Here is a 25,451-nt window from a genome sequence, read left to right as displayed (position 1 = left end):
TAGCAAACTAACTGCGATCTAAATTTATATTCCGTACTGCACTCGGTCTTGTGTTTAAAAAACCGGCGGTAATTTAGAATTTTCAGTACAAACAAGTCTAATTTTATTCATTGGCTGAACAAATTCGTGCTCAGACATTGTTCTGAACATTTTTCTCACCTAGTATAAAAACATTCAATCACTTTCTTCCACAATGTTTTAGATCCCGATCGTAATATTTTCCACGATGATTACGGCTGTAGCATTTCCAAAAATAACTCGTCTGTTACGTTTCGTCGGAATTAGTGTAAACCAAGCTTGAACCCTGTCTGTTATTAATTAATCAACTAGCGTTAGGCAATAACGATGTTTAATTGGTTAATTTTCAGATATACCGAGGAAGCGATGAAACGGTAGAGCTGAAATGGACAAGCCGAGTAAAGAGTAAGTGAGCTTTGGCAAAAAGATAAACACCTTGGTCTGAAATGCCCCTTGATATATCGGGATTCCGAAGGGGCGAAGGCGTGAATGAATCACCTCATTAGGCTCGACTCTCTCCCCGCGCCTATACCTGCAGTTCTACTAATTGTAAGCGACAGATTTATACAGCCGGGGGAGTGGGGGTTGAAGTAGAATAGAGCTTCGAGAATTAGGGGTTGACCGATGAAATCACCGGGACCGTGAAACGTGGCGATGATCACCGATCGTTAAGCGGGTGTCTAGCCATTATCACCGCCGAAAATAACCGTTTCATATAATACTAGGAAAGAAATAAGGGGTAAAAACTGTCGAGTAAATCGGTGCAATTTTGCGAAATTGAAACACCCAACGGTTACGGCGAATTTATAGTTCGCGTATAACGGTTTGATAACATCGCATCGTCTTGAGCAACGAGGTGTGAGAAGAGAAAAACGATCGCTGTCAACGCGCAGTCTAGACCGTAACAAGTGCTCGTCAAATTTTTGTTGGTTTGTTTCTGTTTTGTGCGTGTGTGTTTGTGGGTTTTCTTTTTTTTTTTTTTTTTTTCGTTTGTTTCTTGTTACTTATCATACCGCGATTATACAAGAAGAAAGACCCCGAAAGTTAGACTCACTAAATTAAATTACACCGAATTATATCGCGCCGTGAACTAGAAGTTGAATTCAACGTCCCGAGGGTTTATAAAGGGTGTAAAAACAATAAAGTGCCGCGCGAAATTTTGTTCTGGAATTTTGGAGGCAAAAAATATCGGTTTCTTTTTCTATGTATAGATAGATAAAGGATCGCTCTTTTTCTCTCTTTCAATGAAAAAAATTATTATTTGTCCTTGACGGTGAATTTGTTGAAGAAATAGGTATAATTAAATTGAAAATGAGAAGGGGGAAATTATTGCGAATGTTTATCGTAAGGAAATTTAGAGTGGATACGGTTCGTGAAAATTTTCAGTATCCCTACGTGGAAGAATTCTGGAATGGACGGGACTCTGAAAAATCACCCACACGGATTTTATTTACCGCTTCTGCTACGTATACGCGTTTTTCGTCCCGTTTCGATGTATTTACTGCATCAATCTCTTTACTCAGAATCACTAGATAAAAATCCAGCTCAATATATTTTAAGAAAATCATCAACAAAAAAGAAAAAGAGCAAAATTCAACATCTTCGGATGGGAAAACTTTAGGTTGCCTTTGTGTATAGATTCTTTCCACTATTCTTACGATTTCGATAAAAAATCGGATAAAAAATCACTCTCCTTGTTCGCGTTATCAACTCTAGTGATCCTTGAAAAGAATACACAAGGTCGAATAGGAGGGTAAGGTAGAAAAATTAGATGGTAGAAATGTTACGATACAGAATTTTAAAAAACGCGATGAGCCAATTCATACAATTTTCATACGTAAAAAAGCCCGAGTGTAGAAAACGAACGAATATGAAATTGTAAGAATTCTTTCCACTCACTGTTTCGGATATTTTCATCATTCTCACGATTATAGAGCTTTTGAATTTTGTACGACTTTTTTACTTTTCAATCGTGCATACTAAGGTTGTTCTTTTTTTTTTTCTCTTCTTTTATAAAAATCCAACATCGCGACCCTTCCATTTCCCAATCTTTCCACACTCTTACCTCCGGCGGCTATTTCATTCGTCCAAAGCTCGAGTAAATCCATCAACATCGTAAAATAAGAATAATCTGCAATCTCCGTGAGCGGGTCCGCCGATGTTTCTTCCCCGCGCATTCATCGGCATCGCCGTCCTTATCCCCGGTGATAATCTTTGCGATCCGTTACGGGTTCTCAGACAGTATCCTTATACGCCCGACTCGAGACCAGAAGGAACCTATCAGCTCCTATTATTATGATAATCGTTTAACGGAAAGCGGGGGTGGATTTGACGCGGGTCAAGCTCCTGTCATTCCCCGGCCCGTTAATGTCCTCCAGGATTCGTACCGCTCATTGCTTTTCCTTCCAACGTACGGATCGCGCTTTCCGCACCGAGATTAATGTTTGTTTTTATTTGTTCAATTTTTCATTCCGCATCGTAACCAAAGAATGTATTTTTCTACCCTAAAAAAGGTATTGCTGAGACATGACAAGCTTATGCCTGAATATTATGCATCGTGATTTCAATAATATTTAAACGTGTATGTTCTAAAGATAACCATCTTTTTTTTTAATTCTCTGGTTACCTTAACGAATGAAATTCTTCTACGTGTACTTTTCGCAACAAACTGACCGGGGTGAATTTACTAGAAGAAATCAGGGAGGCTCGATTGCCTGAGTGCTTGACGAGACGAGAACCTGAGGTTTTAGGCTTTCCGCCCGTCAAGATGCGGCGCATTTTTAAATTCAGTTCAGAAGCCCGAGCCGTTCTGTACTTGAGTTATTTTTGAAGCGAGTGGAGCCCTTCGCAATAGACTTTTCAGGGTAATTATTTCGCTTTGTTGTGTTCTTCGGGGCCGTTTTTATCTTGAAGTATTTCTTTCTTTCATCCAAATCTGGCCCGCTGACCGTTTGAATAGTTCATTATTCTCCGCGATGGATTTATTTCAGTTTACAAGTATCAGCGATTCATGCTATAAATTGTTAACTGAAAATAAACAGATGGCCAGTTTTAAATTGTTTAACTCCTGACAGGCAATGAAGGTAAAATTTCCCCTCAAAATATCTTGTACTATTGAAACAGACTGTAAGGATTGAACCCCTTTCACGTGAATTTTTATTTGTTTAGTTCGACTTAATTACTATCGTAATAAAACCATTATATGCAGAATTGTTTAAACTTTAACGTCAAAAAAAAAAAAAAAAAAAAAAAAAAACTCCTCAACTTTATTAGAAGCTGAGATTTTTGAAATTAATTTCTACTGTATATTATTTACACTCATTGCCACGAGAGAAATACGGTTTGGATGTTTGCCTGTCAGTTGTTAATTCTAATCGTAAGTAAATCGGTTGTTAGAAGGTTAGAAGCTCGCACGATGGTTTTCCGCGATAATTTGTTGCATCAGCTTAACCTCACACTATTCGTTTATATTAATCCTCAAATATCGAGGCGAAGAATCCTTAAAACCGTGTAAAAATTGTAACTACATATATCTGGGTCCACTTCTATGAAATTTACTGACTTCATTCGCTAAAAACTTCGATAACAGTTCAATTGAACTCAATGTACGTACCTCAGAACATCTCGGAAGCAATTGTCAAGATGATTTTTACACAGACGGTTGCTAAATCAACAATCAATACCAACTTTTTCATTAATTTCACGAAAATATATTCGCACATTGGTCATTGAGTATTGATCACATTCCGATTCCAATTTTACGAATCTCTTAACGCGAGACTGTCTCGTAATAAAATTGCGAAGTTTGTACAATCCCTAAAACTTTCGCAAAACGAAGAATAAAAAAGTCAAATCCAGTCCAAACGCGAATCGGACAAAGCACAAGAGCACAACAATATCGCGGATGGAATAATCGCAGTAAACAACTAACGCAAAGTTCAATTCAACGACGTGAAAAACTCACCAAAGCTCATCTTCGATGCCGTGTAACCGAAACCATCGGACAGTTAAGCACGAGTCAACGACGACGTCACACTTGTCATCGCGTATCGTATCATCAGACTTCACAGAGCAGACGCGTAGGTACTAATTGTTTCCACTCGTTGTACAAGCGATGTTTCGCATCAGCCGAGTGTTGTTAACCCGAGGGAGTGTGTAGGACGTTGCACAGTCTCGCACACCGACACAAGGTACAAGCAGGAACCGGAAATGGTATTGACGCCTTTGTAGCCACGGTGTGGAATGGCCCACTCGACGGTCTGGAGTCTAGACCCGATACTCGGGCACTTGAGACTCTAGACTCTGGAGCGAACTGAAAGGTGTTGTCAAGTGTCATTGGGTTTGTAAGCTCCGTCAACATCCGTTATCGACAACGACGCGCGACGTTGTCCTCGTCGTTTTTTACTTGGGGCCGAGTCGCGGGCTCCTTTCCGTTCTTCTCCTTACTTTGCTCAGACGAGTGTCCTCCTCGCTTGATCAAGCGGTCTTGGCTTGTTTTCTTCACCTTTTCACCCGTTACTTATCCAGCGAGGAAGAACGATTTTCGAAAAGTGTACATCGAGCGAACGGACCTTGAAAAATGACCGTTGACGGGAAATTATACGGAATGGGTTATTGATTCGAGATTATTGCCAAGGTCCTACTTCTACGAAGTATTCGACAAGACTGACGAACTGAGGCGCTGAACAAGAATCGGTTATACATTCGTACGCGTACACGTAAGAGCGTTGTACAAACATAAACAGTCCAGGTTCGATGAATCGTCCTTGAGCTGAGAGAAATTTTAGTTTAGACATCGTTTATCGTAATTCCAACAATATTCGAACAGTTTTTTTAACGATACCTGTTTTACTGAATTTATCTAGTTACTGTAACAAATGAAATTTTTCTCAGTGAGTATGCAACAGGGATTAGTGTTTCTACACACACCTTTGAAGTAACCATTCCTATACGGAATTGCTTTTGGAATTGATTCGCTGCCCGGTATAACAGTCATTGGAGAGAAATTAGCTATCCAGCTACAACTTTCGACAATTTTAAACATCATCCTTTTCAAGCTGACGTTAGGTATACCAAACGCGATTGGTTTCGGACACGTTTTGTGTCAGCTCGATACCTCGTTGTGTCTCCGAGTATAGAACACAGTGTTGCAAGACTCGTTCATCTCCTTTCCCATTCCCTTTCTCCGCGCCATGCTGTGCCAATTTTCAGGATTAACGAAAGTGCCGTCAGCTATATGTGTACGTATACCTACGCGGGCAAAACATCCGGCGAGAAAGCTCAGGCTGCTTTTCGTTTGTTCGTACAGTCAGGGCTGAGAGAACACGTGTGTGTGGGTGTTTCCCCCTTTCTCCCTCTCTCTCTCTCTCTCTGTCCCTGGAAAGGCTTCTTTTTGTGGATTTCCGTGCAGCCCGGAGGCATTCAACGCGTTTTCTCGTTGATTGCGATCACGCGGCGTGAAGCTTCAGGAGATCAATTTCACCCTCTCTCCCTAGCGATTCTTCTCAAAATCCCATCGCTGCTTCGAATTTCACTATTTCACCCACTGTATTGAATGGCGCAGTTTTAAAGAATCTTGTGAGAGAGGGTTGAAAAAAGTTGGATTTAGTAACAAAGAAAATCGTGAAGGGGGCCATTCAAATATCATGTCACCCTATTTTCCGTCATCTTAGACCCCCTCCCCATCGTCACGGAATTTTTTACCCCCCTCTCAACACGATGTGATCTACTTTGTTCTCGCACTTCCTCCTCTCCTTCGTACAAATCAAAATTTGTTAACAATACGACGGCTAACGTTAATTGTCCGTTCAAAAAACAAATAAATGCATGTGAAAAAAGCGTGACGTGACACTACGAGGGTATTCCCCCCCCCCTCAACACTAGCCCCCAGAGAGCGTGACGTAATATTTGAACAGTCCGAACCACGCTCAGTTGATGAATCGGATTTAATAAGCAAAGTAAGCAACATCGAGTTGGTATAGCCATCTGGAAGGAGAATAATGAAGTATAAAGAAGTAAGAAAAAGGAAAAGCAAAAAGCAAGAAACCGGGTGAATAATTTTTATCCGCGAAGAAAATTCTCGCAGGATAATTTGGGGCTGGAGGCGCAACGGCTGACAGGCATGAGTAATTAAAAGCTCAACTCGTGGAAGAGTTCGGGGATAGACGCCGGTGTATAGAAATGTATATAGTTATAGAAAGTCGAGGTGTGGGCTTGCAGCTGTGTCTGGTGAATTTTGGATCTTCTCCACTTCTGGAGGCATACCGGAGGCCAGGAAGAAGGCCGAGGGGCGTCGCCGATGCGAAAACTTTCTCTCATCCGAAAGCATTTTACCTACTCGGTGCTTCAAAGGGCTTTATCCGAAAGCGCTTTTAACCAAGCTCTCTAGTTCACCGATAAACTGGCTCTCGCAAATCCTGCGAACCTGCTGAGACGACGTATTCTTCTCCTTCGCATGTCCCCGAAGGCTTCTTTTTCCACTCTCGTTTTCATCCCTCCGTGTCCATTGTCCGAGAATATCGTTGCAGCCTCGCGCGTTTTACATGTTGTAATGAAAGACATTATTCTCGATCGATCTATTCGATCGGAAACCCATTGTTGAATTTTTTTTTTGAAAAATTACTAAGATGTTTTACGAAAATCGCGTTGACGATGTTTTAAATGATTTCCGAAGGTTCGCAAACAACCAATGATTCTACGACTGAAATACGGGAGGCATAGCTTTTTTAAGGCTTAACTTTCAAACTCAGTGATCTAGAATTCTATTCAACATTTTTCACACGATAACTTCGAAACTGTTTGTACGTTTTTGAAGAAATTGGGTGAATATTTTATTTTGATACGTGGTTTTTCAGTACATAACTAAAATGCTGGAATGTCCGAACTAGACTACCTCGATTGTAAATTGAGAACGTGCTGAGATTCGATGAAACTACGAAAAACGTACTTGAAAAAGAAAGTAATCGGACGATATTATGAGTTTTTAATTCCGAGGATACGTATAAATGTCTCGAACCCGTAAAAAAAAAACACCCAATTCTTTTGTTTAAATGAATCTGTCACTGTTTGTTTTCTCGAAACTCGTAAATTCACTCAATTAGTAAAAATACCTATAAAGTATGAGAAGATTGAAGTCTGCTAATTGGCGATTAATTACTGGTACATGGATGTACCGGTCTAAAGAAAAAAAAAACAAGTATTCAGAAGATTTCTTCTCTTCATATAAAAGTATCCCAATTGTTGTACACTTAAAAGAAAACGAAAGTCGAAAAGATAAAAGATATGTGATCGTATTTAAAGAGTAAGAAGAATCAAAGTTGAACGAAAATGCGAAGAATAAGAGTGAACTAAATTACCAGAGAAATCCAAAAACTGGATGCTGACATGGGAACAATGAGAAAAATTCACTAAAACCGGTATCGTTAAAAAAAACTGTTTGAATATTGTTGGAATTAGAAAAAACGAGGTACGCGTAACCATTTTGCACTATCGTCGATCCTTTTTTGGTAACAGCAACGCAAAATCAGTGTCTTCGGTTTACTCTACTTTTTTAGTTAAATGAGGTTTTAGCGTCAATTTATCGTTGCACGAGCGTTAAATTTTCGCAGCAGCTGCAAGAAAATCTAGCAACAGTGATCGTGATGAGAAAGAACAGTAACGGACACTAGAGAACTAATTTTCACTTTCTACCTAGAACTATATTTTTCGATTGTTGTAAAAAATGAAAATAGTCAATAACTGAGCGGAAACCGGAACTAAAAATTTCTCTCAGCGAATAAGGTATAAAGAAGAGTTGGAATCGAAGTTGAAAAATTATAGAGAATGAAAATAAAACAGCGACCCACCTCATTTCGGAACGACTTTCGGGCGCGAGAAGTTGAAATAAACGAGGATAGCCACGCGGTGCGAATGGCAAGGATCGGTCGAAGCAGTTTTTGAGTGACCCCCACGTGATGGAGGGTATAAATCACTGCAGGCCACAACCGCCATTGCTCCGGTTTTATACGCCGCCTGTATGGGGTTATATGGGTGTCTCGGGATTATAGATCGTCCGATTTACAGCTGCCCCGCAGCAGCGAGGAAACGGGAGAAGACAACAGAAATAATTACGATCCAGATAATATAACTGGGCCTCCGTGGCCTGTAACAGGCATCCCCGTTTCGCCGTGTTGCTCCGTCTCTACCCATCTTGAACGAGGCGACCCGGCTAGTTTGTGGCCTCGAATTATTCCGTACGCGTTCAACGTTGAGGAGGGGTGGAAACCCCGTAGCGACGGGTTCGCCAACATTTCCTATCTGTCGATATACTTCCGCAACCCACTGGCGAAATATTTCCTGCAATTTTTTTCCCCCCCTCCCGCCCCTTGGCTATTCGTCCGGCATTGATTGATAATCGAAGAATCGAACGGGGTGCGCTGTGGATTTGATCGCTTGGTGATATTGATGAGTTTGGAAAGAAGAGCCGGAACAACGTGCGGGTAATTGTTAATTTTGTGATATATTTCTGTTTAACGACATTGCGTAACGGGTGCTGGTCATTTTTTTCTTTCATTTGTTCGTGGTATGGAAAATAAGGAATCGACTACGAATACAATTTTCACGTCAAGCAAGTGTAAGATTTGCTGTGGAATATATCGTGACAACTTTTTGAAACTTGAGAAACCGATCGCTTCGACTCGTACAGAAATTTGCGCGTATGGATCGAAGGGTGCAAAAATAAGTAATTATCAGTGTACCGAAATTGTGTTTTTCGATAAGTCACCACGTAGAATAACTGTTTGCTTGAAAATTCGTTTGACCGAACAATCTTTCATCCGTAAGTTTATTTTTGCCGAAAAGTAGAAATTCCGCATGAATGAAGCCAAGAAACGAAAAAAATTATTTGTCCGAAATCGAAGATCAGAAGGTGCCAAATCTCGATCCGCAGAATGCAGAAGGACCTGAATCCCAAAAGGACGAAATGCCGAATATCCTGAGAATTTGGAATTTGTAAAATTTGTCAACTCGACGCTAGTTTTATAAAAATTGTGTCATTGTGTTAGACCGTCGTCTATGTCATCAAAGAAAAAAAGAAGGCAAAGGAACGTTAAGCGTAACGCCGTCTATAAACTGCAAATGGTGATGCTGAAAAGAATAAATTTCTTTCTCACATCTGGCAGCCTTTCGGTATTTTGTCGATTCTGTCTCATTGGGTTTCGGGATTTCAACCTTGTATTATTTGGTCAGTCGTTATTGATAATTCCGGATTGGTAAATTATCGAAAAAGGCACGAGTCCGACATCGAAAAGTCAACTTTGGACTCTCCGGTATCCTCGCAACTCAATATTTTGCCCTTCGTAATCTTGCCGATTCTTAAAAATACATTTCGATATAAATTTGTTTATACATTTTAGCGTTCTTGATTTTTATTTTTCTACGAGACGACTTTTCGTATCCATGGTCTTTCTACGTTCTTAACTGTCGGTAATTTGACTCTCGGGGATTTCGTCCCGTCAACTTTTTCCTCTGTCGCATTTTCTTATACCGCCCTGAAAAATGCGGCGGTATCGCGCCGATCGAACGATTTCTCATCTGACAATGACTCGGGGACTCGGGTTGTGGGAAAATAGGTAATCATGATATTTACGTCTTCCTTATCTGGGGCTTCGGGTCAACGGGCCAACGGCGGAGCTCGTAATCTGAACATCCTTCCTTTTCCACCGTAAACAACGAGTCTGGAATCTGTATTGCATCCGTTTTCATTTCCACTCATAAACTCTGTACTATGTCAATCCACCGTGGTCGTATAGCTATTTGCGCATTCTTATATCCACCCGACAGTAAACCCTTATTCCGAGGAATTATAGTAGCAGTTTTACGTTTCAGAAATTGGATGGATATTTTAAAGGATCGCTTGCACGTTCGATTCTAAACAGTTTTCAAAAATTTTATTCATTTTTACGTATGGCGTGGAGTGTAGAAAAAAATCATCATTCGCCGAGTTACAAATTTTTTGACAACACAGGCTTGCAGTAAAAGTCAAACCCGGTGAAAGATGTTTTTTTTTGTACACTCTACACCATAATTAAAAATAAAATGAATAGTCGATGGTGAGGGTCGTAAATAGGTCGGTTTGGTGCAGTAGTCCTGGTATACTCTGATTCAAAAATTTAAAGTCTCCCGTTGCCGTCTTGATTACTTTCCAGTAATTCGTAAGGAGATGGGAATAAAATAAAAATGAAGAGCTCATCAATTAGAAAGTTACGTCAAAGTTATGAAGTTACGAATTTATCAGGTTCAACGAGGTTCCAATCTGAGATCAAAAAAGAGAAGAAAATGAGAGAGACAAGAAGAAAAAAGAAAAAAAAAAACAAAAGAAAGAAAAAAAAAAAAAAAACACCGCAAGAAATCTTCTTCGTCGGGGTGTAAAATTAATTATTCAATATATCAAGGATCCCTCGCAGATCGATATCATTCACGCTCGTTTATTACACGATATCAGCTTCCCCGATTCGATAACTTTTCAAAGAGATAGAATTACATTCAGTGCGAAGGGTGTACGGTTCGGAAAAACAATGGTAACTTTACCCCTTAGACGTATAAGTTGGGGGCGGGCAACCGCGCCAGATCTTATCGAGAGATTGAAGATACGAGAACGCGGAGTGCGTCAAGTTGATCCCTCTCATAAATTTTACATTCTCCCTTTTTCACCTGCTCACGATCATTTCCGAGTTCCTTGGTTTTTCCTCGTTCTTAAAACCGGGAATTCCGGCTTCTCGTTTCGATCCATCGCGTGGCACAAGTACGGACAGAACTATGAAAGTTGAATTGGTCCGATAAGAAAGTTAGGAAATGAGAGATATGTGGTTGAATATTTTTTAGAAATGTCATTTGCGCCAGTGATGATAAACACGAATGAAACATTATCCCTGCTATGTGATGGAAATGAATTTGAAAAGAGGGCTTAAAATTATTGCGTTAAAAATGCTTCAACTCTGGTCGTTTTGATCCGTTTTTCATGTTTTTTTCAATTTATTCTCGCTTGCAAAGAATTTTATAAACAGTTTTTTCCAGAGCGGATAAAAGTGGGTTTCTGTTAATACGGTGCAACAAATGTTGGTCAACAACTGAATTTGCGCGTTATAACTAGACTGTAATGTAAGATTTCTTGAATGTTTTTTAAACAAATTGCGGGGATTTGTTCATGGAGCAAACTGAGCTCAAAAACATTACGATTGGATAAAAAAACACTGAAACTTAATTACTTCAAACGTATATAATTGGAATACTTTCTCTTGAATTGTTGATGTCTTATTGTTAGCTTATGTTGGTTGAATTTTCTCTGCAGATTCTGCATTTCATTGTCAGTCATATTTCAGAGATATCGTGCCATTCGTAATCACCGTATAATTTATAATCTAAATAAAATATCGACACTGATAACATAGCTCTTAATCTTTCGAACTATTTTTTTGCTTCTTCGCCTGACTTTTGATTCAGATTGTGGACCTCATTGACCCTTAAGGATGTACAGTTTTGAAACAAAAACGTGATGAAACAGAGCTTTAAACAGTGTCGTTGAAGCTGATCTGGTTAAATTCAACTGTAAGAGTTCGGAGGAGAAAATGTGAAAACACTGAAGTTAAACTATGAACACTTAATCTCATTATTACATGATTTTTCACCAAAACAATTCGTATCGTTCGTCTGCTTTTAACGAAGAATAATTGATTTTATCCGTGAATGAATTATCCATATACCGTCTAAGTTAAATTGTGATTAACAGTAACTAAAGTATTTCTCGTTGAATCGCAAGTTTAAACTCTGGAAATAATTACGATTGCATAAATCCGAACACTTCGCCAATTGTTTGTCGTACAAATTTGTACGGAATTTGTTATGGAACAAAATGAGCTATGTTTTAATAAAATCGTTTAAAATCTAAGTATTTATCGTTAAAAAAAATAGTGGAACAACGTTATTTTACAGACGTTGTTAACAACGAGGCTTTCACAATAGAAAATCAGCGTCGAAACGGTTTCATCTGCATCGCGGAGAGTCTGTCTTGATCTCGGAGGCAGACTGGCGAAAAGGGGCCGGTGAGTTTTAGGAGGAAAGCTTATCTCCAGTGCAAAGATCGCCCCATGGCTGGTCGGATATGATGATGGCTCGTCAGGCGCGAGTGTAGATGCTAATGATAAGCAGTCGTCGGGGGCGAGGAAGCGAGGCGTCGAAAGACGGAGATGGCTGCCTCGAATTAGATCCTCCCTTGGCGCTGCTGGACCGTTAATAACAATCATTCCTTTGATCCGATCCCGCCTCTGCGCTCGTCCGGCGCTAATTTCCCCCGCGCCTTCGCCTCTTGCCCCCACACGTTCGTCATGTCGAGTTTTTGCTCAAAAAAAGCAGCAGACTCCCGGCTAATTTTCCACGTTCAAAGTGTCGAGATGTTCGGGGGCCAGCGGACGGAAAAAAAATCATACTCGAGCTTTGAACGTGAAAAGTCAAGTACCAGAGAGAGAGAGAGAGACAGAGAGAGAGGCGAGGATTTTTTCTCAGCATTTAACATCGAAACCAAATTATTAAATGATCACTTTTTCAATTGAATTTCTAAAATTACACGCTGCAATTATTTCACGATCTCATTTTTACCGTGGGCAACTTGTTTTTTACCATTCGACCAATGCTTTTCTCCCAGCGATGAAAAATTTATCAGCTTCGAGAACATTTAATTGATTCCGTAGATCGTTGATAATTTATAGATTTCGGTGTCGAGGCCAGTAATATCTGTAATTTCTTGGTTCGACCTGACATATATTTGATAGATTGTACGAAATTAGGGTATCAGATTTCTGATTATTATTACAAGCCTTTTCTGTATATATTCAAATTAAAATACATTCATACCACTTGGAGTGTTCTAAGTTTGGAAGAAATTCTCAACGGAAAAACAGCCCGGAGTTACGAGTGCGTGTGGAGAAAGAGAGAGAGAGAGAGAGAGAGAGAGAGAGAGAAAGAGAGGGAAAATACTCTCACCTCGAACGAGAATTGAGATATACCCGAAAGGTCGGACACTGACGATTCTGAAATTCCGGCAAAACCGCGCCCTCCAAAATATGGTCCCATCAAGCGAAACAACTTGATCCTAGCACGGTTTTACTTTATAGCCATAGGACGTAAGCTACTTTTATGGAATTTGGCCGGATGGGCGGATTCACTTTATGGATTTCGGGTGGCGTAACAGCCTCCCTCCTCCCACCCCCTCCTCCCCCACCCCCCCTTCCCCTCATCCCGCGCCAAAACAGTAATCGTTGCACGCCGAAACGAGGCGTCGGGGATGAGCTGTTTTTGACGCGTTTCAAACACGGCGGGGTGACGCCCCTGCAGGCGGGTGTATTGTCGGTTAAATTGACCGAGGGAACAAAATCCAGGATCCGTAGGTATACGTATAGAGAGCGTTGTCAGCGTCGCGCGGCTCACACGTGCGTGAATGTAGTTATTTACGGCGTTATATACGGTTTAACCTGCGAATTTGGCGGCCTCCTGTATCACCTTCCGGTCTCATTAATCATTCTCATCTTGCTCCGAGTGCGGCCTACTCGCAACACTCTCGCAACTAGAAACTCGCAACTCGAGACTCGCTACTCCTCGGCTTTCCCCGTGACTATCAGTTAGCCTCCAAGCCTCCGAGATATAACAGGTACGTACCTTAACAGGTGCCGGAGACAAATTGGCTTCGTCAATTCTGCAGCACGTGCGGCTACCGCGCGCTACGCGACATCTACAAATCAAGTTAGCCGGAGAGACTTGACTCTCGGATGTACGTACACTTGGGGTCAATGAATCTGAGACGGCTCATTTTTTACACTAAACGGTTACGTTGGCAACACGGACACAACTTAGAACACAGCGGGGATAATGACTTATCATATTGACACGTCAATTTTAAGGTTAGATTCGACGGTCACGGGTTACGTTACGTTTATTGAGATTGAGTTTGTTTCGCGCTCGGCCGACTGTGGCGCTGTAGGTTTCTCCGTGCTGCCAACGTAACCGTCTAGTGTAAAAAATGAACCGTCTCAGATTCATTGTCCCCAAGTGTACCCGTACTAAGAGACGCACCTACCTTGCAGCTTGTGCCTGACCTTTGCTAGCCAGTCGGTACATACTTATTTATATACATATACATGTATGTATACATATTGCGAGGGAACGAGGGGAATAAGTGAGCGGAGCCTGAATTGGCAACTTTGTTAGCGCGGTTTATCGCGCGCCCTTTTATTGCGTAAAATTTTTTTCCTATTTCTTCGTACGTACTTTACCGTTCATTTTCAGGCTGCGTTATTGCGTCCTTCTTTATTCATGCTTCGCGTCTTAGGCCGGAAAAGTCTGAGCCGAGAAACGTGTTTTTGACATAAAGGAAAAAAATGAAAAATTTTCCAATATCATTTTACCGGAGCATCGCCACCTCGTGCTCTTTTGTTGTCAGCTCGTGTAGCCAACGAGGATGGAACGAGACTTGCAACTCCTTGCGAGACGGGAAACTGCTCTGTAGATAATACATACTTTTAAAACTCGTCGCACTTGCAGGATGGAAAAGCAATTTGACGATAATGATTGCTCGTAATGATTCCCGGGATCGATCCTCTCACACTTTTGATCGAGCCTTGCTCTAAGATTGCAAGACAAAATTATAATAACGTTAGAGGGACGGTTCCTCGTTTCATAGCCACGGTAGATGGGAATTTTTGGAGAGATCAGAATTCCACAGGGTTTTGGGTTATAGTTTAGGATTTTTGGAATCGTTAACCAGCATTTCTATCGGATCACTGCAGGGGTTTTGGATTTTTTATGGGTTTTCGAAAAATTTTATGGGAAATTCCATGGGGTTCTGAGAATTTTTATGGGGTTTCAAGAAATCTAATGGGGAATTCTATGGGGGTTTGATAATTTCACCTGTTATTGATATTCAGACCCCATGGGGAATGATGACTGGCGGGGGTTGGGAATATTTTCATAGACGTCACGGAAACCCATAAAATATTGTATGAACACGAGATAACTCACCTCGACGATAAATTCTCTTACCAAAGCTTGCAATACCTTGGGTTTTTTCGGTTTCGCGGTATAATCGAGAGGTCAACAAAATGTGCAAACGAAGTCAGTGATAATGGGAATTCCAACCGAGTGAACAATGCGACGAGTGTTAAAAATTCTCGCGATTAATCGAGGTTCGACACATTTTCAAAACCTTATATCGTCCGAAACTATATTCATCTATAATTCAGTCCATCGGTGCGTTGGGTGGGCAAAGAAGTTGATTATACCGCGTAAAATTCTACGTATTTGACAAGAATCGCCTATTTATGTACGTGAGTAAGCCGAGTCTCCATTATCCAGCAACTTACCGGTGCTCCCGTTCCACTTTGTCAACACTAAATAAATCTAGCACCCTCGCCGTGTTGTTAGACAGAATGAGAGACTTTTACAGTCTCGTGCTGTAGCGAATTTAAAAGGTTGAAATATACGTTGCCCGGTTTCTGAACGTACATCGTGATTACCTGTCCAAATTTCTCCCCCGTAGTTAATGTTAGTACAACGCGTCAACGGTGTGCAGTATTCCTATTTTTCACGTGAATATTTTAACAGAGATGTAGAGAACGGCAGGGAAGGGAGACGGGATTATAGCTTTCTATTTTTCTTGGTTGAAAATGAGTCTTCCTCTTTATTTGGACGGGGTGAAAATCGCTTGCTTGATGAATTGATTGCAAGTCAATTTCGCTGTCTCTTTTTTTACCAGCCAAAGCAATTTGAAGGTTTGATAGATTTTTAAAAAACACGCATTTTTCAATTTTACGCGGAAAAAAAACAATAACACCATTTAGACAATTAGTTGGAACAAATATTGCCACAATTGTTGAACTGAAACATGTTTGTATGCAGTATTTTCGTTGTTTCTGTACAGAAATAAGTTATTGAAAGTAAAAATATTTCATTTCAAACTCGAATTTCATCACAGCGGATAAATATCGCGTGCGAATTGGATGTATACGCTGCAGCGGGGTGAGAAAGTGTTAATTCTTTTCTCTTTCACTCTCATTTTATCATTATTATTTTATTTCATTTTTTCCATTCTTCTTTGCAATTGATGAAATGCGATGAAATTTCCATACCTATCCATACAGAGGCGTGAGGTGTTTTTATATCCTTGTGTGAGGCATGCGGCAACATCAGCAACACCCGATACGCTCTATTTTTTAAGTTATTTGAGGTCAAAGGTCAACAAAAGACCTTAAATAACTTTTGAAATAGTAGATTCATCACAAAATGACAACGGACCTTTTTTATAGAGCGTTCAAATCCCTGCAAGAATATATCTGCGAATTTACTGCACGACGCATCGTTAGTCAGTTATAAAAATCAGAAGGATCAAAAATCATTTTTCCCACGTATTATTCTTACGGAAATTGCAAAAGTCCGATGAGCAACCTTTAAATGTTAATATTAAGAGTTCAAATTTTAACAGACGTATTTTTATACTTAAATCAAAAAAACTTTTGATCCTCTTTCGACAAACAGAATTTTTTTTTCTGTTTTCTGAACCACCCAGGAGGTGAGGGACGAAAATATCGCCACAAGATCGAATCTGTATGTTTGTTCACGTTATTGACCAGTCGTGGAAAAAAAATAAATAAAATAAAAAAAAAAAACAGTACACCTTTGGGTAAACAATTTTCATTCAAAACACTTATACCTTATTTTATTCAAATTTATCCACCGTACGAATACTTTAGTCCCTCAGTGTACGTACGTGACGCGCTTATCGATGTGTAGTTTGATTAAAAAAAAATTCACACCCTCGTGCGTTTCGCTTTGAGAATGACGATCGTATCGGGTCGGCAAAGCCTGGACCATAGCCGTCCGTGTCGTCGTCGCTGCACGTTGGCATGCATCCCTCTGTTCACACCCCCCACCCCCTTTAAAACTATCACACAAACGCTGTATCGGCTCACCCACGCTCCTCTCCACACTTTTCCGCCATATATTAGTAAAATTTTTCAATTTCCCACAGCGCGACGGAAGAAATTTTTTTCCCCACGACAAGCGCGGCGTGCATGTCACGTATCTCCGATGGGGTATTAAAGTGGGCTGCAGATCTCTCCTGCAGCAGAAGGCCAGTCAAACCCGTTCTCGCACTTCTGTATATCACCTCATTTCCGTACGACTTGTGTACGCTGTATATATGTATACACCATGTATTTACATCTGTGTGCGTATGTACAATATAGATTTTCACTGCAATATCCCCGGCACGACCGCACGATATAACCACGCGAATTTGCGTTCAATCATAAATAACTCGGAATCGTTGTCCGTGCAGGGTGAGAATCGGTATTCTCGCATAGCCGCGTCGTCGGCTATATAATAGGTGAAATTCCAAAAAAATCCACCAACGCGAGATGAAAAAACAAAAAAAAAAAAAAAAAAAACATGTCTTGTTTCGTTGCATGTTCGATTTTTCGTTTCAAATTTGAGAATTTCGATTCAACTTTTCCACCATGCAGATCTGTGTGAAATATTATGAGTTTCCTGTCCCCGTTTCCTATTTCCGTATCCTCTTGTTTCGCTTCGCGTACGTGTGCGAAGAGAGCGGGATTAGTATTCGCGATTTATCATCCCGAATGAAGCTTGGTGAAATATCACATGTCCCGCTTTTCCTGCAGATCGAGCGAGTAGGGAGGAAGAGTTTAATTTATTAAAGAAAATTGTAGTGTGGGATGGGAGAAGAGTGAGAGAGAGAGAGAGAGAGAGAGAGAGAGAGAGAGAGAGAGAGAGAGAGAGAGAGAGAGAGAGAGAGAGAGAGATGCTAAATTAAAGGGCGTCGAAGAGTCGGTGGAGAGAAAAAGAAAAATTTCTACCTGTCTTGTCTTTAATTCTCAACACCGAACTACGCAATTGCGCGCGTAAATTTATCTGTAACGTACATGTAATACACGTATATATACGTATATTCATCCGTGACTGTATCCACGTAGGACGTTTTATTCCTCACGGAATACGAACATTCCATCCATTTTAATTCCAACGGATATTGGCACCGAGTCCCAGTCGGCCGTATATAACGTATCCGTTTCACCTGTATAGGTATATAAACGTAACTTGTATACATCTCAATACACACATGTGCGCAGATACAGTGCACTGCACGAGTGTGGTCGAGGTGCTTCGTAAAGTTTAGACAGTTGGATGGATAGACCGGTATTTCTCATTGTAAGCAAAAAGTGTACCGAATTAAAACGGAAAATTATCTTTGGCCATATCAGTGATGATCACGAAAATAATTGATTCCTCAATTTTTATTTTCATCCTTTTTCCCGGTTGACCGGATTTCGTGCAAAAATTACGTCGCGTTAAAAATCCAGGGCCAAAAATTAATTGATCTTTTTTTTTTGATGTTTCACCGTTCGCCAGAGTCTCGAATTTGAACTTCTTAGTGATAATCGGTATTGAAACGAAGCTTTTTCAATAATCGTATAACAGAATAAAATAATCCCGACACAGCTTTTGTAACATCTATACTTATTGGCATATTAAAAATTATTATATTCAGTGATTAAGGATGCATCATTGGTGTGTATAATGATAACAGTAAAGTTGAAACAAATAATTGTGAAAATATAATATTAGTTAATCGAATCGAGTTGAATTTAAACAATATTTCATTGGCACAAAGGAAATAGAAAAAAATAGCTAAATAAATTCTCTACATATCGCTTGGATTTGATTATGCTTAGCCACGATGAATTTTTATTAATTCTTCTACTTTTTTTTTTTAATAAATCGTCGGTTTATCGCAATTTTAAACTAATGACAATTTCATGTACCTGCGTACCGTATTTTTGTGATTCACTAACGAGTTCCATGAAAATATCTGCCTCAGGCGATTTGTACGGAATTTATGTACCCATATAATGAGTTGCGAATCCACAGCGATTGGATGAATAACATGCTTTCGGCGTAATGACGTTATTATGATTGCGCTCTGTTGGTTGAAAATTGCGCTGTTCTTTCATTTTTTATTTTTTTTTTAAATCCGTTTTCAGTCACGTGAAATGACTGTTTTAATCAAATACGGCCTACAGATATGAGCCGAAGTTGGAAAACTTTTATTCGGTTATTATCGTTTTTTCGTTTCAAGGCTTTTCTAACCAGACGACGAGTAAAAATACGAGAACAACAAACAATAGAGTTGATTGAAAAATTCCAGTCAGCCAATTGGGTATTTTCACATTTGAAGGAGGTCTTTTTTCGTTACCATCGCATCTCTAACGTATCTCAAGTCACGAATTCCTGCAAGACAAACGATTTTACAATTCATTGGAAATTTCAATTTTCGAGTAATTCCACCGTCACCCCACCGGCTGGAAACGTTCAAACAATTTACGTACAAACAATCGAATGAAAATTGTTTTCATCAGCTGTTTCCCAGAGCTTGCCGATGTTTCAATTTGAAATTCCATAAGCCACGTACCTACTCCATGGGTGTTTACGGGTTAGCAGCGAGAGTATGGCGAACGTGTAAGCTGTCCCCTTTCTCCTCTTCTTTTTTTTTTTTTTTCCATCTTTAATACATGTGTAAATAATGCACGGCTCTAGATGAGCGATAGTTACGCACGAGGGGAGGATTTTGAGTGGCAACAAAATCCACCGTCTATCAGCGGATGTGTTTCAAGTGATTTTTCCCGAACGCGGAGGATGCAGGCAGAGGTTTACCACCATCACCCCCTCTGGTTTATTCATTCCACTAGATTTGTCATCCCCGACGCCGAAGGCGGACGGTTATTTATTTTTATGTATATATATATATATATATATATTTGTGTGTGTGCGGGCTGTTTTAACAATGCGTCAAAAACAACCTTCCGCGATATTGCGTACATAGAAGGAGAGACACTCCCGGGTTTCGCGTGATAACGGGCACCGGGACCGATATGAATATTGATTTCCTGTTTCTCACGCCGTTTCCCACCCCCCGTGACGTCCCTTTGCTCTCGCCGTAAGCCTGAGAATACCTACGCATAATATTTCTTCGCCCGGCGACGTTACTCACACTTCGAGATATCCCGGAGTTAATTTACAGCTTATTCCGCAGAGCTCAAACACGCGGACAAAGTAACGAAGAAACCTGCCGAGCCACCCTGATTTCTATTTCATTTTATTCCGCATATATTTACCCTACGAAGTATGTTGTACGTGTATTTGTTATTTACTCGGGAGTCTTTGATGTAGGTACGGAAATTGTACACGTGCTCAGAGATTTCGCTCATTACACAGATTTGAATCATTCTATCGGCAAGAACTCGTAATGAATACAAAGTTTAAGGAATACTGGAATTATAGGAAAGAGCTCAGAGATGTCGATGCTTGATTTTAAATCGCATGAAAAGTGTTATAAATCTGACGGATTCGTTAGATTTCAATCCACGATGGCTAATTTTTTTACAAAACTAACAACTATCGTCTACAAGGTTACTGAAATAGATTTTCTTTTCTTTCGCCAGTCTGTTTAACATTTCCATTTAATATTCAACAATGCCAGAATAATGAAAATAAAAAAATCCTTACAACAGATTCGTACAAATTAATCAACTGAATAATAGAATCCGTGTTAGAATGACTTCGAAGAAATTAACTAGGTTATCAACAATTTTTAATCGATTTGTCATAAATCATCGACATCCAAGCCTTCCGGTATTTCAGATTTTTACTTTTTTAAATAGCACTTCACACCTCACGAATATAACAATTTGACGTATACTCAAAGCGAGTCCATCCGGTAATAAAATAAAAAAGAAGTATCGATTTTCAGAGATACGAACCTCCTTAAATCGAAGATCGTCACACTTTTATACTCAAACTGTCTCCAATTTGCTGCAAATTACGACGCACGGCTATCTATACGGCAATAACTTTGTACAGAGTCGTTTAGGGGGATGAAATTCTGTTTTATGTGAGAAAGTACAATCTGAGGAAATGAAAAAAAAAGGAGAAAAGAAAAAAAAAAAAAGAAAAAGATAAAGAAAAGGAAAATGAACGAAGAGAAAAGGGAAGAATAAGCACGCTACGGCTACACCGTATAGTTCTATATTTCCCGGGTTATGGCACCCCCGGCCATCCCTACTTGAATCGTGCAATTTTTATACACCCTGCGTACAAGAATGCCTCCGCCTGATCGCTTACGCAGGCTGGTCAGGCGTCAGGATGGGTATAATGGGATCGGCTGGAGTCCGCGGGTTTTTCTTCCGCGGGTATCGAAGAGTGATACCGAAAGAGCCGCGGGGTGAGGGGGGTGTATTTTTAATATTTAACGAGATGCGGATATCGTCGAATTTCCTTTTCAGGTACGATATGCAGCATTATTGCGCACCGTTAAAATTAACGAATTCACATCTCATTTTACGTTTCAGGCTTTCCAAATAGCCGGCGTTATTCTCAAGCCAGGTCATTCACGCCGAAGATCCAACGCCGTTCGAGGGGTGGCAACGAAATCACGATCACGTGGCGGGAACTGAAGCGGGGTGAGTTTGATAAACGCTTTTTCCCACTAACGCAAAACAGTTGATCTTCGACCCAATTGAAAAGGTGCCAACTTGTGGATATATTTTTTTTTTCTCCTTCTCTTTTTTTTATCACAATTTATACGAGACTTCAATATGGGTGTTGAAACATTTTATCCAGCAATTAATGGAGCTAACGTAAAGGATTTGGAATTTTTTTTTTTTGATATTCGAAAACGTGCCATGAGATTCGCAGAAAAATATTTTTAAAGATTTTTTATCATCACTTTCTACGATGTCTTAAAGAGCAAATTTTTTTTTTATCAAATTTCTAAGAACTTGGACAAGATTTTAATGATTATCGAAGAATTTCAAAAGATTCGAACAAATTGTATAATTTAATAGATTATACTTTGATGTCGAATTATTTCGACGGATCTCAGATTAATTTAACAAGCATAAATGATCTCATGAAATTTCAAACCGTTCGGAAAAATTTAACTGTTCAATGTACTAGACATTTCATGCACTGTTTAAAAATTTTATATACGTCGATGTTAATTCATTTTTAATCGCTTTAAAATGACGGAAAATTTGGTATATAAGATTGATTTCCTTTCACGATGGCTTATTTTATTTGGAAAATTATTGAAACACCTTTTTCTTATCACGTAGTACTTGATTTTACAAAATTCCACTGATATCGATTGTGATCATCAGATGACAATATCGAATTGACTGCTGAATGCGACTTTTAAACAACAGTACTTTGAATGACACGAGCAAACGAAGAGTTAAACCGATTAGATTCTCAAGTTTTTCAATGATTTTCCAGCAATTTGGAACGGAGTATCGATATTTAAGCTTTTGTTTATAATTCCAATATCTTTTATTTTCATATTTCGAAAGAGTTTCTCATATTTCCCGGAAACGACAGTATTTCTTGATAAAATCGTCAAACATTCATCCGATCCATTTCACGTCCTACGATTATCGCGGGTAAAACCTGCAGATGCGTTATCATCTGCCCGGATTAACGTGAGGAAATGCAAGCTAACGCTGGTCGGTAGATGTAAAGAAAATTACGCCCCCCATAGATCGCATTTAAATTGGAGAGGGTGATTAAAGTACCAACCCTTCTCTCTCCGAGCTTCAGGAGCGAGTTTTGGTCCTGCAGTATTCGGATGAGAATGGACGCGAGTTCCGGCAGCGACCCTCCCGCCCATTCAAATTAAGTTACTCATTTATACCGGGCACTTTGTTAAAATCCGAAACGGTCTGCTACATGCACGTGCTCGAACGGCCGAGAGAGATAAGCGAACCTCCGCCGGGTCAATCCTGATCCGAAATCCTCGGAATGAAACTTTTCGCAGCGGCAAATTCTCGCCTCGGGGGAAATAAAGTAAATCTGATTAATTTCACCTTGGTTGGAAAGACTTTTTATCAACTCTTTCAGTCACAGAGGGATGCTCAGTGTCCTACCTCAAAAATTTACGTATTCTTGTCACCGTTTATCGTTAATTCTGCCTTCAGATTTGCGATCAGCGGCTCCAAAAACCCTCGTGTAACAAGTTTCGGCCAGAATCATCAAATTTTTCTAGCTTTTTTGATTTTACGTCCGCCATGTTGGATCCGGCATCTTGGATTTAGTGATAATTAAATTCTGACTTCGGATTCGTGATCCGCGATCGCAAAAACCCTCGAGTAACAAAACTCAGGCCAAAATATTGAGTGGAAAAATGTGCGAGTGAAAAGGTTCGAAAGGAAAAGATCAGAGTTACGAAGATCGAAACATAGGATTCTCAATTAGTATAAATAACGGGCACAATATCTACGTATCATAATGACGCGGAAATCGATGTTTTCCCAATTTTTGTATTCTCAAAGATTTTTATTCTCCGTAAATGGATTGGGCGGAACGTCGTGCGCGGTAAATATATAAGTAGAAAATTTATATTTCTTCGTAAATTGTTGCAGTCAATCGAAATCAGAACTTTTGAATCAGAATTTCAAATGAGCGTAACGAAGATTTTTCGACAGAAGAGAGGGGCTAAAATATAGACATTCGAAATATACAGCAATCAGAACGTAAGGGTCGATAATGCAGAAAAGTTCAAAGTGTACAAAGTCAGAATATGTAAAGAATTGTCAAAATGTGTGAAAATTGTGAAATCGTGATTGAACTTGCAATTATCATCAATGCACACTTTGGTTTTCTCAATCTTGAGCGAATTACGATTTTTATCACTCCTTTAAAAAAGATAATAAACTATAAACTTCTATATGTCTTGACGATTGTCACACGGTTGATAATTTTACAGACCGTTGTAACATCATCCTAATCTCTTCACTTGAAGAGCTTCTATTTTGCGATTTATCTACATTTCTACCCTCACCCCGTAACCGGTTACCTTTTGGGTAAAAAAAAAAACGGCGAATGATTCGAAAAATATGAAATCACGAAGCGACTTGAACCCCTCAAAGTTTTCAAACATATCTTGCGATAAAAATTCTCGCTCACCTAGAGTTGAAATCTCGTAGGCCATATTATTGAAGTTGATTCGAGGACTTCTCGAGTGCCTTTTGGTTCGGTTTGAAAGATGCGGGGTGAGTAAGTCAGTCCCTTAAGCAGTAATCGATTTGTGGATTTTGAAAGCCATTCCGGTAGACAGGCATGTATATATCAGAGAAGATTTGAAGATCTTTCGCCCGAGCGGAGACAATCAAGGGCGGTAGAGAGTGACGCGATCTGCCCTGATGATACAAAGTCGTTGGAATCGTGGATAACTTCAACCCCTACATAGAAAATCAGACACACCGCATTACCCAGCCGCTCTTCTACGCTTGTCTGATTTTTTTTCTTCTTTCCTTTTTCTTCTGTCTTCTCGTCAAAGAGCGAAAACGAAGAGAACGAACGAATGGAGGAGGGTGAAATAAAACCCAAACGATCGGATCGAAAAATGACGGATTACCGCCCCCCCCTCCCCGTCAGTCAGAGATAAAAGCTTCCGGTTATCCAATTCCCCGTGAAAGTCACCTGCGCTCAACTGTCGCTTCGATTACAGAGATATGTGTCTGGCCTCCCCTGCGTCCTTTATTCGCTTCGCGTGATTATTTAAAATTGGACACAACAGAGGGATCACGTGTGTTTTTTTTTTTATGGTTGACAATTTTTTCATACATCAAAAAAGAACCGAAACGAACAACGAACGAAAGAGCGTAGAATCGAGGTGCAATATTTTGCCACTTTTTCAATATTTAAAGCTCGATTATTCGCGACACTTTCCTTCGGAATGAGCAATGAAACGGAATAAAAATATTAGAGAAGTTTCGACGAGCGGATAGTGATTGTAATCGTTGAAAGTGTGCAATAACAATTTTTTGACACAATCAGTACAGATATTCGATTTTTCATCTGTTAGTATCTTAAACTGTGAATTAGAATTTTATTTCGACTGGTTTTTCGGAAAAATCGCCCTGAAATATGCCTTTTCGAGGTTTTTTTGTTTTATTTTTGGAAATCTTATCAACACGTGTAACCATATCAAGGATTTTCTTTCAATGGTGAAATTTTCTCGTTCCTTTCATATTTTCTCGCTAGTAATACATTCTGCAAAATACGACCCATAATAATTAGCATTAACGGTCTTTTCACGATTCAGTCGATCGTGGCTGCGGTTTAAATTTTTACACCAACTTATTCTACTCGTAACTTTCTTACGACTGCATGTAAAATAGTCTGATGTTTGCGATGAAATTTTTCTCAACAATTGAGTAGTTAAAGAAGAATCAAACGAAAATATGCAATTTGTCAAGACGCGTGCATTCAAAAGTTGTGAAAAAGCGGTTATTACGAATCGAATAGTCAAATTCTATTCAAAATAGAATCAAACATTC

General features: G+C 39.7%; 1 protein-coding gene across 2 annotated transcripts in view; it reads left to right on the top strand.

The window, feature by feature from the left end:
• Window positions 1-25,451, top strand: part of LOC124211705 (uncharacterized) — a 101,809-nt gene that overhangs the window by 61,047 nt on the left and 15,311 nt on the right. The window contains exons 2-3 of one of the 2 annotated variants that reach the window (XM_046611040.2): window positions 369-423; window positions 21,465-21,575. The gene's annotated coding sequence lies outside the window, so the exon portion shown is untranslated. The remainder of the gene's footprint in view (window positions 1-368; window positions 424-21,464; window positions 21,576-25,451) is intronic. The other variant, XM_046611041.2, reaches the window with a different exon arrangement.

This window comes from Neodiprion pinetum, chromosome 2 (assembly GCF_021155775.2).
Source record: "Neodiprion pinetum isolate iyNeoPine1 chromosome 2, iyNeoPine1.2, whole genome shotgun sequence".
Taxonomy (NCBI): domain Eukaryota; kingdom Metazoa; phylum Arthropoda; class Insecta; order Hymenoptera; family Diprionidae; genus Neodiprion; species Neodiprion pinetum.
This window is presented reverse-complemented; position numbering and strand designations above follow the sequence as displayed.